The sequence below is a fragment of the Staurois parvus genome, unplaced genomic scaffold (assembly GCF_062004578.1).
Source record: "Staurois parvus isolate SC_StPar_1 unplaced genomic scaffold, SC_StPar_1.0 ptg000445l, whole genome shotgun sequence".
Classification (NCBI taxonomy): domain Eukaryota; kingdom Metazoa; phylum Chordata; class Amphibia; order Anura; family Ranidae; genus Staurois; species Staurois parvus.
Window position 1 is genome coordinate 881501 of NW_028318241.1, and position 6000 is coordinate 887500.

At 42.6% G+C, this 6000-nt stretch overlaps 1 protein-coding gene across 1 annotated transcript in view; it reads right to left on the reverse strand.

Annotated features, from left to right (window-relative positions):
• ZSWIM6 (zinc finger SWIM-type containing 6) overlaps positions 1 to 6000 on the reverse strand; it is a 176416-nt gene that overhangs the window by 134635 nt on the left and 35781 nt on the right. The gene's annotated exons all lie outside the window — the stretch shown is intronic.

Below are 6000 nucleotides of genomic sequence, written 5' to 3' on the forward strand. Positions count from 1 at the left end.
TGGTTCCAGCACTCCCTGACAGCCAGGTGCTCTTTTCCCCTTGAGTCGCACTAGGTACCTGTAAATTTAGAGTCCAAAATGAAAAGGTACGTTAGTGAAGAGGCCTACAGGATTCTGAGCATGTCAGGTGAGAGCGAAGGGGAAGACTCACTGGCACAATCCGCCTCAGAATACTAACCTGTAGACAGCAGCGGCACCCTGACAGGTAGCTCAGACGATGGAGAAAAGGTCCCTGTTAAGATCAGGCGTACCCAACCCCATGAAGTTGAAGTGCTAGGATCACATGACTTGTCTGATATGCAGCAGAGTGCCAGTTCTAGTGCCGCACTACCTTTTGGTGAACTGGCGAGCACCAGCGGCCTAGTATATCCTGGTCTTTTTTATACCAGCACTGCAGTATGACTTGGTGATGTGGTGAGTCCCATAAGTGCAGTACAAGCCGGTGCGGTGGCGAGCACAAGTAGTGTCCTGCAGCCACCGAGAATTCGCACACAGGCCTCTACAGCCCCTAGTGTCCTTCCGGACATGCCTGCAAATCCTGATTGGCAAACCACAGATTCTGCAGCGCCCGTACTTCCCCCATTCACTGCCCAACCTGGAATTCAGGTGGAAACCGCAAATTTAACTCCCCTTGATTTTATGGAGCTGTTTTTCCCAGAAGATTTGTACAATTTGATTGTGGGCCAAAGCAATTTATATGCTCAACAATATATTGCCACAAACCCAAATTCAAACCTTGCCAGACCATTCGCTTGGAATCCCATTATGGTTTCCGAATTTAAAACTTTTTTGGCCTAACCCTCAACATGGGCATTACAAAATAGAATGAGTTGCGGTCATATTGGTCCACAGATCCGATTCATCATATGCCCGTGTTCTCTGCTGCCAGGCATAGATATGAGACGATAATGCACTTTATGCATTTCAGTGATAACAGACTCAGTGATCCTCGGGGTGACCCTGAACATGACAGGCTCTACAAAATTCGGCCCCGCAAACCACCTCACTGAGAAATTTGCAGATGTGTATATGCCCCAGCAAAACATCTGCGTGGATGAGTCCCTCATTCACTTTACTGGCCGCCTTGCATTCAAACCGTACATCCCCAGCAAGCGTGCCAGATATGGGGTCAAATTGTATAAGCTCTGTGAGAGGGCCACAGGTTATACGTACAAATTTAGGGTTTATGAGGGAAGAGACAGCGAAGTAGAAGCCCTGACTGCCCAGACTACATAGGGAGCAGTGGCAAGATAGTTTGGGACTTGGTGTTGTGTTTGTTCTGTAAGGGGTACCACTTATTCGTGGACAATTTGTATACAGGTGTGCCACTATTTAGATGTTTGTACAATCTTGGAATTAGCTCATGTGGCAGCGTGCGACCTAATCGACGGGGCTTCCCTCAACGCCTTATAAATACCCCACTTAGAAAGGGGGAGAAAGCTTGCTTGAGGAATGATGAATTGCTTGCAGTGAAGTGGAAGGACAAACAGGATGTTTTCGTCCTGTCTTCCATTAACGCGGACGTGACAGTCCAAATTAACACGGTATCTGGCGTTGCTGAGAAACCCCTCTGTGTCCACGACTATAACCTTAACATGGGAGGGGTGGACTTCAATGACCAAATGACAAATCCGTACCTAGTTTCCCAGAAAGCTCAACACTGGTACAAAAAGGTGTTTATTTCAATTGGCTATATAGAACGCTTTTGTAATTTACAAAGCAACTGGATGAAGTGGATCCTTCCTAAAATTCCAGGAAGAGGCCATTACAGCCCTTTTGTATCCAGAAGGCGCTGTGGCCCAATCATCAAATCCAAACACTTTTTCTGGCAGAGATTTCTTCTGCTCTTGTTTTCATTCAGCTCACAGGCTGCATGAAGAAAAAAAAAAAAAAAAAAAAAAAACCATAGCATATACACCCAACAAGGACCAGCGATGTACTGGTATAATCAGTACACTTCGGATATAACCCTCGCACGTCAGCCTTGCTGTTAGTATGAGGTTTTGCAATAGGTAAAAATAAGTAGCTAGCTAATAGATTGTGTTAAAGTGACGTTAACCTCATTTGAAAAATAATCCATACACATCCACTACTTAATGGCCCTATAATGTTTTTTTCAAAAAATTGCTTCTTACTGTGTTTTTATGCCTCTTTGTAACATCCTCCATGAGCTCCCAAACCTTTCCTTTATCACCCCCTCAACTTCATTTTTTGAAATGAGCAGTGCATGTCATAATAGGCACTATCCACATCTCCCAATCCATGTCAAAAGTGAGAAAAAGGTGTCTATGTTCCTACGTAGAGGGACCATGGAGAGCAAATGTGCCCAACTCCAGAAAGTTGGATCATAGCAGCGGAAAAAAAAACAAAAAAAAAACAATTAAATGAATTTGGAGGAGGCCAAGAACAACAAAAAGGGACTTTGTAGGTGTTAAGAATACGTTAATAGAATTTTTGAGTTTAGGGTCACTTTAAATCAGAAAAGTATTATTATCTACAGGTACATCTATACTGCCGTCAATTTATGCAGTGCTTTACATACACTACAGTGGGGAAAATTATTATTTGATCCCCTGCAGATTTTGTAAGCTTGTCTACTAACAAAAAAATGAAGGGTCTATAATAATTTTTATCATAGGTGTATTTTAAATGATAGAGACAGAATATCAACCAAAAATCCAGAACAAACACATGATACAAATGTTATTAAGTTGCAGTTCAGTGAGTAAAAGAAGTATTTGATCCCCAAGCAAAACATGACTTAGTGCTTGCCAAAAAGGGTTTCTCCACCAAGTACTGAGGCAAGATGTTTCTTGTAGTTGGTTACAGGTTTGGACACATCTTATTTCTATAGGATTAAGGTCTGGAGACTGGCAAGGCCACTCCATGACCTTAATGTGCTTCTTCTTGAACCACTCTGCCTTGGCAGTATTTTTTGGGTCACTGTCATGCTGCAAGACCCATCTTCAGTGTTCTGGCTGAGGGAAGAAGGTTCTCATCCAAGATACATGGCCCCGTCCATTGGCCCCTCAATGTTGCAAAGTCAGCCTGTACCTTCAGCAGAGAAACAGCCCCAAAGCATAATGTTTCCTGTTTCCACCTCCGTGCTTGACTGTAGGGATGGGGTTCTTTGGGTCGTAGTCAGCATTTTTTTCTTTCTCCAAACATGGGGAGTCGAGTTAAATGCCAAAGAGCTCAATTTTGGTCTCATCTAGCCACAGTACTTTCTCCCAATCCTTCTCTGAATCATTTAGGTGTTCATTGGCAAACTTCAGATGGCCCTGTACATGTGCCTTCTTAAGGAGGGGGATCTTGCGGGCGCTGCATTCTGTCTCTATTATTTAAAATACACCTATAATAAAAATTATAGACCCTTCATTTCTTTGCCAGAGGGCAAACTTACAAAATCTGCAGGAGAACAAATAATCATTTTCCCCCACTGTATATATTGTACATTCACATCAGTCCCTGCCATTAAGGAGCGTACAATATAAAAAGGTCCCCAACTCACATTTATACATATTTAGTAAGTAGGCAAGTTAGACAGGAACCATTAATCTACCAGCAAGCCTTTGGAGTGTTGGAGGAAACCAAAAGTACCCCGGAGGAAACTTACGCAAGAACAAGGAGAACAAGTAAACTCCAGGCAGCTAGTGTCATGGCTGCGATTCAAACAGATGACCTAATTTTCCCTTCCCTGACTCCTTCTCCCCAACCATTATGATAACAAGTATTAAGCACAAACTTATGTGAATACAATATTTTCTACAGCAACCATCATCCCTTACCAACTGATGTTGGGTTCAATTTAGTTGAAAACACAGTATAAAGACTGTAGGAAGACAAGTGGAGAGATTCAAGCGGGTCAAATATATCAAGGAACGTGATATAAACATGTAATCACAGATGGGCTTCTGACGCTAGGAGTGGAAATGCTAGCTGGAGGATTAGCAGAACTTGGGCAAGCTGCAGGAGACCCGCTTCCAGCACAACTTCAATGTCCTGACTCAGTAAAAGACAATCACTGCGGACATACGGCTAAAGATAGCAAGGGTGTGAGCTACGCATCTTTTATAGTTCCACTACTGGGCAGGCTGCCAGACAATCAGCACACAATTATACTTAGACAAAGTGAAAGGTGGCCTGGAAAAAACGACTCACTTCTTCCTGTAGAACAAAACCATGCCAATTGTACTAAATATACAAGACGACTCTAAATATTAGAGTCTAGTGGAAAGTAACCTCCGAGTCCTAAAAATGGACCAGGATTAATGTGCATCTAAACACAAGAACAAAGACTGATGGTATTACAGCTTACTGGGCCGTAGATGTAGTGACTTTTTTTTTTAATTTCAACCTGCCGATTCTACCATTAACACACTTCCTTTCCTAGAGTGACAATCATGCTAAAACAGCGTTGTCACTCTAGGATAAGAAGGGTGTAAGGACTACACTATTAGGACTACATAACCCCTCCCTTGTCTCCATAACAGGTTGGGTGTTCTGTAGTCCACAAAGATAGCAGGGAACAATGATAACCAATAGCAGTCCAGAGGCAGAGAGCAGTGGAAGTAGTTAGCTCACAAGATTTCCAGCTGGATGGACAGCTGTTTTAGTACTTGTCTAACAGATATAAAAACACACTTTCAATGGTGTATGGCAACAGACCAAACAGGAGCAAATGAGAAACCTATAGTAAAGAGCTTACATACACTAATAAAAGTTGTGTGCACATGTACCTGGGCACAAGACTGAACTACAGTAAAATCTTAGTGAAAATCTACATTATAGCACCAGCTTAAACGGATTTACACCCACCTACCTCTAGAGCCAATCAGGTCCACTAAATAAATAAAAAATAATTGAGGGATGCATAATATTCTGATATAATAAGGTGCAGCGCTAGAATAACCTGATAAATGCCATGCAATCAATAATGCAATTATTCAGAATAAATCTTGATAATGTCTAAAGTGCAAGTGGTGCTAATATAGAGGATAAATCAATCAACACTAGTAAAGTGACACCAGCATAAATAGGCATATATCAGCATAGGTAAAAGGATAAAGTGACAATGGTGCAAATTTACATCTAATAAAGGGACAATGGTGCTTATAGGTGATAAAGTCTGTATATCAATAAACGTGAGGCTTTCAAAGGTGATCCTCTGTATCTTCTGGTGAAAAAATTGCAGAATTACGCACTCACCAGATGCATAATTCCATCATGCATTTTAGAATAATTATATCTCAGTAAGCCAGCTGGATCCTCTTATGGACACCTCCACTCTGGTATGGACTCCCATCTCGGTCATCACTGGAATGTAGCACCTCTCGCTTCCTTCCACTGTGGGCTCTGTGGGTGGTAAGGCTCAACAAGAGCCCCAAGAAAGGATGCCAGAATAGTGTGATACTGCTTCAAAAGGGCTTTACTGATCCATACACAGGTAAGTAACAAGAGTAAAAGTAAACATAAACTGACCAAAAGCTGAAGGTAAAGATGGCTGCCGGACCAGCATGGGCCTCGGCGGAGTGACGTCAGGACGCTGCAGCTCCTCCCTTACAAGTTTCGTGCTCTAGCACATAGTCATAGGGGGTATGCCTGCACCCCGCCGAGGTGCTACATTCCAGTGATGACCCAGAGGGGAGTCCATACAAGAGTAGAGGTGTCCATAAGAGGATCCAGCTGGCTTACTGAGATATATTTATTCTGAAATGCATGACGGATTGTATTCTATGAATAAAATGTAAGCCATTCCGTGAATTGGCAAGGGCACAGTAGGGGTGGATAAACAACACCGACTCTTCCTCTGACAGCAGCAGCGGATGACATGACAGTATAACACTGGCTGTTGTATATGGCATGTACCAATGAATAGTACACTAAACAACCTGCACATTTACCACCTGACCAACGTCTCCTTTTCCCATTAAGGAAATATAACCATGTCTGTGCCTGGAGTTTTTTCATTTAAAATGACCTGGGCGTATTTGACAGTGT